Below are 14,619 nucleotides of genomic sequence, written 5' to 3'. Positions count from 1 at the left end.
ATAGAAATTCAAAGAAAGATAGTGAATAATGAGGGATAACTCAGGTGGTGAGTAAAGTTTTGACGTCAAACGCCTTATCTCCCACTGGGTTTGGTGAAACCCCAAGTACCTACGTCAATGTATTTATATACAGATAATATTTATATATTATGGCTCTTCAATCTGATTTCTGTAAATTTTTTTCACTTACATCTATGTCACAGAAATAATCATACCTTTGCCATAGATGCGAGAGCTAATTGCGTAGAGGGAAAAACTATTGATGCAAAGACGAACGCGACCTTCAGATTGAGATTCCTCATTTATGGGTAACACTACCTTCGAATGAAACGGCTCTTATCTAAATCTTACAGTTTGGCATCAGCTCTTTATCGTCTAGGTCTCATAAACAAAAATATGTATAAGTAAAGGCACAACTGACTTGATAATTGTATTAGGTACTACCTGTGTGTTTTCTAAAAGAAATAACAAATTACTAAACATATGTTTTCTAAGATAAGAAAGTGCCGAACTGTTATTTCAGTTTTACTAGCTTTGTTACAAATTTCGAACAAAACAAGATTAGTAAAATTGTATTACCTGTATAAAGGTATACAGATAATAAACAAAGGCTAACAGATGTCAGCCATAAACCTTAGCACGTGTTGTTATCTGTGGCGTGGCGCCCGCGAAGCTGATAACGAAAATTACCGTTCTTTAAACTATGAGATAATTACGACATCGCATCAAAGAGTGGGAAAATCACGGAAGGAACACTATAAAGTAATAATTAAATTAGTTAACGGTAACATTTGTTTGGTAATTTACGTGTAGATGTAAAGGTAATAAAAAATAAAAATACATAATTCATTAATAAAGTATTAATTATTAATAGAACAATATTAATTGAGTAAATACCTACTTAGTTTTCTGAACTGCCACCACCTCTTTCAAAGCAAACAACAACAAACAAAAGGAAAAGTTTATAATCACAAATGACAAAAACCACATGCTAATTCGATTGTTTTTAAAAGACGACATAGCAAACAATGACAAATTTTCAGAATTTACTTTTATTTAAAGGTGGATTGAGGGATTTTGCAACACGTATATTACAAATATATAATTAAGTAATCTATGTCGGTGTGTTTGACCAACACGTGGGCTGTTGCAGGTACCGTGGGAAACCGATGAGCCATTACACCTTATCTCTATTGTCATTTCTTTAGCAATTCTATGCTTTTGTTCAAATTTGCGTACATTGTACCAGAAATGGCTGTTTCACTGTTTTTTTGCTAAGAGTTATTACTAAAAATGTCCTATTTAAATAGAACCTATAGATATCACAAATGTTGATTCAGAATATATTCAATTTTAAAATGCATTAATTTTATTTAATTTAATAGCTAGCTTTAATAGCTTTCAGTTAATTCTCATAATTATTGCCACCATAGATTAAGAGTAAAAATTATGAAATAGTGAATAAATATCGGAGAATATCACTTAGAGCAAAACTATAAAAATAACAAAATGCCCGTACATTCTCATTGAGTAAAATTAAACGTAAAATGAGTTGTAAAATTCAAAGAATTTACGACTTACGTTTACAAATATTTTATTGTTTAAACTCATGAATGAATCCTTTGAGTGTGACACCTTCATAGACAATTTTGGACAATAGATTGAGAAATGACACCTCTTGGCGGGAATCCAGTTGAGTAATTCCCATTGTTCTATATTTTTGGCGTGTGAACTGTCTTTAAAATAGAAAAGTTAGCATTATATCGTCACGTACTCATACATTTCTCGGATATTGACCGCACAACGCATTTGTTTCAGTGTTTTTGATCAAGGTATAGTCCGGAAGACAGGTATGAATGACCGTGGGACATCATACAATTCATTTATTTTGTCGAAATTCCTACAGGGAACATAAATTATTTACAACAAAAAACAATTAAAATTAAATAAAGATATAGACAAAGATGGATCACACATTAAGGTTCGAAAATTTACGAAAGGAAAAATCGATAAAATTATTAAATACATTTATTTTATTTGTTTTAAAGAAACTTCATGAAAAATATAATTATTATCCTGATTATTCATGAAGGGTTATTTAAAATGTAATAATAAAAACTTTTAAGCATTTGAAACATAACGACAATGCAAGATTTTCTAATGTTTCAAGTAACGAACTAGTATTGACCACACACAATCTCAGACGTTAAAAATAAAATGGTTCGATAAATCTATTTACGTATTTTGATGACACGGTCCAAGGACATATTATATCATATAGGCCGGTAGACACGTCGGGGGCGGTGTTGGTCTAGTGGCCTAAGCGTAAGACTTCAAACTCTGAGCCTTCCAGGTTCCAATGGATCTTTATCTATGTGTGCAATTAATACTTACCTAACTGTACAGTCAACAACAAACATAAGGAAAACAACGGAGAACCCAAAAATTTACTTATAAATAAAACAAATGCAATCTGCGACAGGGCCTATAAAGTTTCGTAACGCCATTTCATTTTTCACCTTCAATAAGGCCACCTTTAATGATATCGAAAGTAATACAATTTTTTCTTCATAGTTTGTAAATTGCAGATTGGTTCATTTGCCGCCGCGTAGGTTTAAGCTATCAAGTAGGTATTGAGTTTCGCAATATTCCATACTGGAAATGACTCGACGTAGACACCAGCCGTCTGCAATTATGCGGATTTTACTATGTTATTTTCCTAACAGAGCCTGTTTCAAGAAGATCAATAGAATTAATACGTAATAGCGTATTAACTAAGGGGAAAATAGTAGGGTAGGTAATCCGTTATTAATTTGAGTTAGAGTAAAGAATACATATTTTGGTTTAAAATTGAAATATATTTAATCATATTGAAAAGTCAATCAATTTCTAAAAGTAAAAAAATTCAACCAGTTTCCAAATCAAGGGCCTAGGGTCAAAAAGAACTGGCAAAAAAAGTTTTAGAAACTGAAAAGGAACATCAACAATTACTCCAGGCTTCACTTTACATATGAAACAACATGAATACAAAGAATATTTCAAGCTGATAAAATTGACCTTGATGTGACCAATCAATAGACATATATATGAACCTCCATTAGTTGCTTGCACGTGGCGCGTATCGTTTCATTCTGATTGGTCAACACACAGTCGAATCACAGCCACGCGATTCCCTTTGACAATTTAGTTTTTAACAAAAAATATTTATTTATTTATTCACAAATATACATTATCCTTACACCATTAATCTAATACAATAGTGTCGAAATAAAAATAATATTAAATACATAAATTAATAGATTAATAAATACTAAAACCTCTACTAGCTGTTTTTCTTTATATCCCATTAAACATATTACAAGATATTGGGCTATAAATGATCTAGCTTAACATTCACAAATGGGCACTAAACATTACGATCGTCATATAAATTATAGCTTAGAAAACAACGCGATAATAGCCGACAAACAAAACCTATTTGGTACAAATAAAAGAAGCAGTGTTTTTCATGGCAACAGTTTTAATATTATGCCAAGAATTAGTATTTTTAGTCTGTGTTGGCCCTGTGGCTGCAGCGTAGCTCTCATCCGTGTATTTGCTCTAATATACTTCTGTCTATCTGGGTATTTAACATTCGCTCTAACGGTGATGGAAAACATCGTGAGGCTTGGTGCATCGTGATCGTGCAACAGATACAGAAATATGAGCCCCAGACCTAAAAAAGATGTAGTTCCATTGGGTTTTCTTTTTATTTCAGTCCGTGAATTTGAAGAGTATTAATAATAACATAAAAGGTCAGTCGGAAGTCTGATGATATAAATAATACGCCAGCTCTTCCATGTAATTTATCCCTTCTAGCAATCCATAAATTATACACATGAACAAATTAATCATACCCATACGAAACTAGGCTAGATTAAGTTAAGTGTGGTCACCAAACATCTAGGAAAACGCCGCCCTCCTACGCACTTCCTGCGCGACAGAGGAAGTGACGTCACTGCTGATCCACATTTCGTGTCTGCGAAATTTCTTAACAGTAGTTTTACGTGTTTCTTATATCTGTGATAATTAGTAAAATACTTAATTATAAAGTGGGCGGTTATGCTTCTTGGCATATCTTTTATTTAAGTTTAGCTTGTTAATGATTTGATTAAATACTTTTTACTATCTACTACATCTTCCTACTTTTGTTCAAACCTTCCTCTTGTCTCATTGTATCTACTGTTGGTCCGCATTAAAATATTTTCGTTCGATATGCTTACAAATGGCGGGAGCAATTCTTAAAAAATCTTGTGCTTCAAAAGTCATAGAATAATAACTATATAATTCAATTATTTAATAGCGGGTGTCAGAATATCGGCGCTCGTCACTTCTGCGCGGGAAGCGTTTAGCGGCGCCATTAAAACAATTGGCCTAAGCAGGATGCTACCGTTTCAAAGGTGAATCACGCGGCTCCTGGAATTGCTAAGAAAATTGGGGAAATATTCATTCACTATCAGGATTTAGAATACTATACAAACATGTACTCATACTACTTATTTGTAATTAATACCAATAGTGTTTAATCAATAATGTTTCACAAGTAACAATATTAAGTAGAAATTTGAAGTCTCAATTTCACAAAAATAAACGTCTTTACGAACACTTGATTTTTTTAGCCTCTGCGAATTCATAAAAACAAAAGACGAAATGATGTTTCCTTACATTGTGATTGGTCAACTGCAGCTCTAGTCCACCCATAGACAAAATTACAGTCAAACGAGTCTTCGTTCCTTATTTTTCATTCTCACTTCTACTGTTTTCTATAAATTTTATGAACTGACCTCTACTGTCTCTTCATCCGACACGATCTGATAAAATATAAGGGGTTCATTTTTAAAATAAGTATATGACAAATTGCTTAGTTTGAGGTTGGTGATAATTAAAATAAAAACTCCTCAATGAATATAAATGCTTAATCAACGACAGCTTTTCAGACTATACAAAATACTAAGAATAGTGAATGATACGATGATGCCAACATAAAAATACTTTTTCCTATACATGCCTTCGTATGTATGTCTTGTATGTGTGTTCAAATGAAAGCCTTAGCGTCCCAGACGCTCATGATTGACGTCAGCAGGCCGTATACGGAACCATCTCCCACGCCTGCCGATCTAAGTTTATATTTGAACCTCTAGGGCTACCAAATTTGACCATTATATCATTAAACAAGCTGTACTTAATATATGTGATTTATTTATAAAAATAAAGAGATTAATCATTTCTTTTAAATTCAATAATGTAATTCAATATTTGTAAATTACCTTGTTGTGAATATTCAATTATTTCTAAAGATGTGGCAAATATTATGCTATTTAGTTATATCCGGCATAAGTAACAAAATGGCGGTATTTTTTCGATGTTTAAGAGAAAATTTACTAAAGATAAAGGTGACAAAACGTCTTTTATAATGACAATTGCCTAAAATAATGGAACATTAGCGTCACCATATAGAGATTATACTATATTATGTACATATATATTGGTAATGGATACCGAAAATATATAAATGCATTATACTTTCACATAGATGCATAATGTATATTATGAAACGCCATTAACATAAAATAGTTTGACGAATCATGGTGTGTGTAGTCTGAGTCAGTTTCTAAGCCAAACCAAGACAAGTAATTTGGACAGATTTTGCGTTTTTGTTTCATCAATCTATTACATCATCATCATCTACTTTTAAACGGTAGAAAAGAAGTGGCAGCCCTGAATACCCCACGCGCGTGAGAGATTACCTCGATGTTTGCACAGTTTAATATTTAAATGGACGCATCATTCGACCCCAACCCATGAGAGGGAAAACTCTTTACTTAGTCCTAGTTTTGATACCACGATCCATACAAATAAAATTTCTTTAACGAAGTTAAATGGGTTTTTTGAGCTTTTTAGTAGTAGAAATGCAGTGGAACCTGTAAATAAAGGACCACTATTGTAGGTCACTGAATGGTCTAGTTATTACCGTTGCTATTTAAAAACATTTTAAAGCATTGCTCTATGAAAAAGCGGTACTTAGTCCTAGTTTTGATACCACGATCCATACAAATAAAATTTCTTTAACGAAGTTGAATAGGTTTTTTGAGCTTTTTAGTAGTAGAAATCCAGTCGAACCTGTAAATAAAGGACCACTATTGTAGGTCACTGAATGGTCTAGTTATTACCGTTGCTATTTCAAAACATTTTAAAGCATTGCTCTATGAAAAAGCTGTACTTAGTCCTAGTTTTGATACCACGATCCATACAAATAAAATTTCTTTAACGAAGTTAAATGGGTTTTTTGAGCTTTTTAGTAGTAGAAATCCAGTCGAACCTGTAAATAAGGGACCACGATTGTAGGTCACTGAATAGTATTACCGTTATCTAGTTATTACCGTTGCTATTTCAAAACATTTTAAAGCATTGCTCTATGAAAAAGAGGTTTATACATCTAAAATATTAGTTTTTCAAAAGAAATACTTGAGGAAGGAATTTGTGTACAAACTTTGTGTTTATATGTGATAATTTGCCAATGAATTTTAGTCTATTTCGTTATATTACACAAGTATATAGTACCAATATGAATAAATATTTTTTTATGCAATTTTCGTAGAATATAAAGCATTCATAAGATAAAAAGAGACACAGTACTTTATTCATAAACCATAAATTATAAAACCTCATTAGTCTAATTATAGGTACTAAAGAACTTTTAACAAACGTACTTTTTTGTCTTTGTCTTCCAAACAGTGTGTATCACGAGAAGATACATATTTGTACATTAGTTACAATAATTGGTAATTAATTTTTTATGTGTAAAGAGGTCAGTGTGACCCTCTTTAAGCTGTCTTAATCTGAAGTCAAAATGTTACACACGAAAATTTGACTAGACATCCGTGACTACGGAAAGAAAATCAATTTCCGTTACCTTTGCACAATCACGAGCTCCAAAAACGATGTGCGTGCGTAACCAGATGACAAATATAGTGATTAAATTTGACCAAAGAACTACCAACCTTATTCCATAGACAAAGAGGCTATTGTTCACCGACATCGTTTTAGCTTCAGGAAAAACCCATTTCAGTGGCAATGCATTGAACAATACTGACCTGTGATCTAATAGTAAACAAAATTGTTGTATTCCATTCAAATTCATTTGTTTATCTAAACACTGAAATTCCAATCTCATGACAATTGAACTTCGATTCCTTAATTCCTAAATTATAATAATAATAATATTTTTTTTAATTTTCTCCCATATAACAAGTGGAACAAACAATACGATAACAGTTCAAAAGGTTCCAATAGCTGACCGGAGAACCTGTGGGTATGGATAACCAGCCTTCCAATCCACAGCAGTCAGCAGCAAGTCATACTGAGTCATGAAAGGACAGACATGAGTAGCCAAACAAATTTAAACTTTAACAGAAAACAAAATCGAAACAGTTAACTAGATTACTACAGAAATTATGTAAGCCGATAAAATATATGATGCGAATACATGGATATCAAAAGCAGGTGAGTAAAGTTACTAAAAATATTTTTTGGACTTGGGTGCGTGTATGTGTGTGTGTATGAGAGGTTGTGTATATGTGAGAGGGTCTGAGGGTTTGTGTGAGAGTAAAATATCTCACTTTTGAATTTTCCGTAATATTTTGCTGACCTTTTAAGAATGGGTACGCTCTTTTCCTTCTGCCGAATAGGTTCGGAAATACTTCAGTGGCCAGTTGGTCCCACAGACTAGTGGTGGGCGTAAATAACTGCCTTGAGAAACGCTCAGTTGTGGAACAACGGACGTCCAGGTGATACGGATGGTATTTTGTATTCTGCCTTGACGTCCGATAATGAAACTCAGCTGCAGCTATTAGCCCGAACCACTAAATGTAAATAGAAAATAAGTATTACAACGAAATAATCATAAATAGTTTGATGAAATGGAAACTAATATTGCATCAGATTAAAATGTTGCAATATTGTGTTAAGCGTTTTAACACAAATCACACAACGTATCAAAAGGCTTAAGTTATTCTTCTTAGAGCCTGCTCTTAAATAAATACGTAATTGCTACGAGTCGTATACGTTTTCCATTAAGAGCGCATTTCTCAAGACCAACTACAACATTATTTTAATATATTGAATCTGTTCGTTAGAAGTTCTTGGTTCATGGTTCACACATTGCTCTTATTGAGTTTATTGGACTGCATCTCTTCATCGTCTTCTGGTATTGCATCAGACCTCAATATACCTTTTTGCTATCAAGGTATGTTAAGTATATAAGATAATTACGACTTACACAATTAACGTGTTTTTTATATAACTGCTATTGCGAGCGCAATGTGCGTTTAATTCATTCAGGAGGTCCTATTTATGTACGGAGTTCTCCCAGTTATATCGAATAATTATTTAATTGAGGTAAATAAACAATATTAAAGTGGCGAAAAATGTCTCTAAACCTCCATTACTGTTTAAACGGTAAACCCTTAGACATAGACATAAGATTTATTACTAACGAAACAATACAGAGAAACACACAAATAATAATAATAAAGATAAATAAATTACGGAATAAGGTACATTAGAAGTGTAAAATGTGTGTTTTGTGGTTGTAACTGGCCCTGGCTTAGCATAATGCTGTGGTCATTCTACCAGAGACGACAACAGTTACTTTGCGCCTTAGACGCAAAAAAAGAAAAATATTGAAATAATAATAGTAGAAAAACTGGGCGAGTCATATTGCACGCACACAAAGACTAAGAGGTAGAACAAAAGAAAAATGAATTGATGAAATAAAAAGAAATGCTGGTAAATAGATCACCAAAGCAAAAGATAGACAGATCAGGAGCAAAATGGAGGAGGAATTTACCCGTTAGGGGTCCATAATGATTTACACACATTGAAATAATTCATTATGATTGGAAATTAAATTTAAGGATTATAAATAGTAATATCTATCTTTAATACATGCACATATTATGTAATAATTAATCATACAATATACTTGTTTAAAATATATTATTCATAATGGTAATAAAGATGCTATAATAATAATGGTAGAAAAAATAATAATAGTAGAAAAAATAATAATAGTAGAAAAAATAGTAATAGTAGAAAAAATAGTAATAGTACAAATTTACAGTAAGTAAATAAGTCACCTTTGTTGTTAAAATAGATTTCTACGCGATATTCAATAAATTTAATTGGACAATCTTAAGCTGAGATTTTGCGAGATACGTTTATCAAGTCGAGGTAGGCTCACGCAATCCCTGACACCGAATACCGAGTAATTACGATTTCTATTATACTACAAATATTATTTCATTGGAGAAACCGATCCTGGTTGATAATACAGAAGGCAAAAGATTCCGTGCACGTTAACCAACCAGATGGACCGATCAATTGAAAGACTCGTCCTAAAACCTGTCACACTGTCAAGAGAGGCGCTGGACAGATGCTGTTGCTGACCACGAGGCTCAGACATGAGCTGCCAATTAAATAGAGAGAGACAACTTAAAACTTTATATTGTTACGAGACTACGGCTTGATAAATACATATTTTTAACTAGAAATATATAACTTTTAGTATGTTTTTTCTACATTTATCGCGTAGTGCATATTTTGCAATTAATGAATCAGTTCTATTTATTTTATTTATTATAATCATATACAGTTAAAGAAATTTTATAAACATCATTTTTTTTCATGTTACACTCGCACTGCAAGAAGGCACGCAAGTGCGCTGCCCGCCTTTTAAGAATTGGTACACTTAATTATTCTAACAACCTTTTATGGCATGTTATTTAAAGTCTGAAAGCTAAACCAAATATAAACTTAACAGTAGACTGGGCACGTTTTTTGTCCGAAATTATGGTAACATTAAAAAACTATGCGTTACATGCATTAAATTAACATTATAATTAAAATATTTCCGACCGGCTTTTAATTTAAATATTATTTTTTTTTTGCACAATAAATCTAATAATATGAATTCACGAATTTTTATATGCGGTAAATGGTTTTGCGGTATAAACTTCGTTTACCAACTACTATAATTATTTTTCTAATAGATCTAACACTGCATAATATATATATATATCATTTTCTCCCAAAGGTGGTGCTCGAGGAAGTCGACCCTCGGGTGGTGGTGGTAATTCGATTTTCTGGCTGGTACGGTCATACACAAACATCCGAATTACATAATTCAATATATATTTATGATTATGTGACTGAATATTCAAAAAAGTTATGAAATCCGATTCTGGAAAATTATTAATAAACCGGAATAATTACTGGACTTCAAAGATACATAGGTACATTCGCGGGTCTGTCACGGTGTTGCGAGCCACTCGATTGTGGGGATTCTAAGTTCTCATCTCATTACACGTGTACCTATATCCTTTTTATAAATTTTCATAACTAACTAATGGTCCTCATTTTAACACAAACCCAAAGTTTTACTAATTTACCTGTTTTTCAATTCATAAACACGACGCCAAACATGTTTGATGTTTAATCGTGAATATTAAGAGAAAGCTCAAGGCGCGTAGATAAAATAATTAAAAGGCCGTAAAAGTGGTTTCCACAAAAGGCTGCGACAAAGCTTCCGTCAAGTGGTTCTCACGGCGATACCATCACTCATTCAAATGATATTGTTTTGCAAAATTGTTGCAAGCAATTGAAATGTCATAACTGATAACGGTCGGAAATTCACGTCGGGAACGCGGAAAATCTTAATTTATTTTAAACTTATAGTGGCATAAGTTTAAAATACACACACAATCCACACACCACACCACAGCCACAATTATTTTATTAAAAATGAGTTTATATAAAAAATACAGTCACAGAATACATGCAGTATATAACAGTTTGTTTTGACCTGCTTTATTTAAAAACTTATGTATAAATACTGGCTAAACAAAACTATCTATAATTGTTGTATGCAAAATATACATCATTATTATTAAATTTAATTTACTTAACTGTTAACTGAAGTACATACTTATTCTAATATATTTTTCATCAAACGTTTTTTTCTCGCTGAAAAGTCCTTGAAATAATATCAAAAACGTTGCTATATCTTTTGAAGAAGTACTATTTAATTGTGTAGTTCTAGATTGTGTTTATGCAATAAGAACGGTTTAAAAATAAAATTTAAAACTTCATATGCTTAATACAGTATGTCTTACAAAAATTTTGTATCTTCCCTCTAGCTGGTCTACACGATATAGCCATAGTTTATGGTATCTAAAACTGACTAAATTTTAACGGTATGGACGATGATAAACAACATCCAATCGATAATTTCGTCAAGCCGATAAAGATCATTGGATAATGACATGCGCGCGAGTGGTGCTTCAAACAATAACGCGATAAAGGGCAGGTGACACGTGCGCTGTTGTAGCCCACCCTTGAGATAGCTTTTTATTATAAAGCTCATCATACAGTTTATATACTTCAGTAATTAGAAAGTGCAAATAATTTTCCTTAAATCTTCAAAAAATCTTACAACTCATGTGCAATTATTTGACTTTTCGGCGATGTTTGACCTGTTAGCTGCCATATACCTACCATATAAAAACGAGGATAAGAATTCATGAAACATAATATTTGTATTTAAATTAACATGATATGTCTAGTATAGACAAGTATAATTAAGAAATTTATATATTTATAAAAGCTTGCCAACGCTCGGCACCCTGATATTGGTACAATAAAATAAAATGCAATATTTAAGCACTTATAGGCAATTAAATATACATTATATAAACTTAAGACAATCGATTTTAAAATGTGAGGAAAGCAACTATGGAGGTCTAGACCTAGCTCGTTTATCAGAAGGCTCAATCTGCATATTGGTGAGTTTTGGCCAAAACGCGTTCTTCTGAAAGGACTGACAAATGGAATGATGGATTGCCAGGGGTACCTAGAGGGTACAGGAAATTTAAATTTAGTTAAAAGTTGGGGGCAATCAACCAGGTTCTTAAATATCTTAAATGCAAATGATATATCATTTTATTTAAAGTCAGTCATTTTATGAAAAATAATTTAAAGTCTTCATTTCTCAAACATATATACTTTATTCTTAGCGCTGTCGGACTGTGAATATATGTACCTACTGTAACAATTGACAAATAATTATAATACGTGATACGAAATCTCGTGCCTCCTCATTAAGTCAAGTATGCGATTGACTACATTACTAAATAATCCTTTTTTCAAATAAAAGTCCTTTATATATGACTTTATAAGCCTATTGTTCAGGTGATACGCTTAATATTGGACAAGTGTATATGAAGTATGCGCTCGCGCACGTGCCGCCATCTGTCACAGGAAGCGGCACTCGAGCAGAAGATGGGCTTCACCATCATGTCAGATATGTGACATGCCGCGTCTGTCGTCACGCACGCCGCACAGGTGCCTCAAATATGTGTTGAATATTTGGGGCTAATTAGACGTAAAATGGTTTATTAACGCTGCGTATAAATGATAAAGAGAACAGTGTTTGCCTAGTGGCTTCAGCGTGCGACTCTCATCCCTGAGGCCGTAGGATCCCTGGATCTGCACCAATGGACTTTCTATACTGTGTACATTTAGCATTCGCACCAACAGTGAAGGAACACATTTTGATGAGACCGGCTTGCCTTAGATCCAAAAAGTCGACGGCGTTTGTCAGGTACAGGACGCTTATCACCTACTTGCCTATAAGATTAACAAAATGAATGAATCGAAATGATCATGAAACAGATTCAGAAATGGAGCCACTGATTTATTTTTATTCATCTTATAAATTATTAAAAATTATCTAAATAAAGATGGAAGGATGAACGAAGGAGTGTGTGTTACGGTTTCTTTAGTTTGTTATTGGTCTACAGTATCTCTCGACCACGTACACTCGAAACAATTCTAGTTTTCATTTGACCAATCACAATCAGACGAAAGTCAAATTTTATATGAGACAGAAATGTATTAGTGCATAAACAATAATTATTTAAGGGGAAAAGCTGGTTTCAAGACAAAAAACATTATGACTTCGAAACAGCAACTACACAATGTTCTACGCTAGACCCAGAGGAAGACAGTCCCTATTAATGCTAAATGATTGTAGGGGAATTGATAAAAAATATATTATACGATACACCGACATCTCTTATCGATCGCAATTCAATGTTATTTTAAGCTAACCAAGCACCTGCTGCACCCCACCAATAATGAATCTTTACAGCAACATTACAAGCTTTTTATTCAGCAACAAACGGGTTTCAGACGATGTAACGATAGTTAACTAGTATTAAATGTTAACATCCTGATTCCTAAGCTCAGATACATAGATGGAATTTCTTTTTATGATATAGTTGTTCAAGGAAATGGCGATCAACTTGTTAATACATCCCCTTTAATAATCAAATTAATTAAATTATAGGCGACTTTATTGTACATATATGTACATTTATCCTTTAAAAATTCTCAGTATCCTGAATTCTCAAAGCCATAATAGTATTAATTTTCAACGGTTCGTTCCGAATTTTAAATAAATATTTTTCAAAACTTTCCACTGGCCTTTAAGCGATGTAATACAATTGTTTCGTATATAAATTATGTTCTAAGGTATTATGAAAAATATCTTTAAGCTACCAGACAACGTGGATACGGCATAGTTATAAATTCATTTTCAGTACGCACCCGTATTGCGTCGTCTAATTAGTTTCATTATTACAACAGTTCAGTTAAATTAAGTGACAGTCGAATCACAAAAGTGTAGAAATATTGCTATCAAATTGCTACGCCATATTGAAACTTCCTTCCTTAAAATTATTTTTTCTAAATGGTTATATATACATTATAAATACAATGATTCCCGATAATGCAGTATAGCAACGATTAGTGGCTATCGCATTAGATTGTCCGCTTTATTTTGTAATAATCTTTCGGTTGTATGAAGATTTTTGCGGAACTTCATAATGATAAAGTGGGCCGGTCACGTAGGCATGTTAATTGGTCGCAATGACCACTGCTCGGTGACCATAAAGAGTGCAGCGTGGGTAGCCCGACGCTCCGTCTAAAACTACGACCAAAACCTAGACCCCTACCTGTGCCAAGCATATCGTCAGTTTCACCTTCAACTCGCAGTAGACGACGAAGGGAAGAAGGTCGTGTTAAACTGGTGCATACTGTTGATGAATGCCTTGTCTCGTTTTCCTTTGATGTGTTCATTCACAAATGCGGCCGCAGCGGTAATATGAATATTGAAAGTTTTATTAATATTTGAGATTAGTTTGGTTTCAAAGCATGTCGTCATTCCATATTATAAAAATGAATTAATCTCCATAATATTATTGTCTAAACATTATCATTCAAGGCATATCTGTTTTTACTTACTTGACCTACTATGGGATAATTCAGAATATTCAGGAAGGAAACAAACAGGAAGAAAATAACAATAAAACGTAAAATATCATATTGCCTTACTCCTAACCCAATAAATGAGCACGTCAGGTCAGCTATTTAACATAACGTAATATAATTTTTGATTATATTTATTTGACGTTAATTAGAATTATCTGGTTTTCTGTGGCTAAACATCTGATTTAAATAAAG

This window comes from Pieris brassicae, chromosome 10 (assembly GCF_905147105.1).
Source record: "Pieris brassicae chromosome 10, ilPieBrab1.1, whole genome shotgun sequence".
In the NCBI taxonomy this organism is placed as follows: domain Eukaryota; kingdom Metazoa; phylum Arthropoda; class Insecta; order Lepidoptera; family Pieridae; genus Pieris; species Pieris brassicae.
This window is presented reverse-complemented; position numbering follows the sequence as displayed.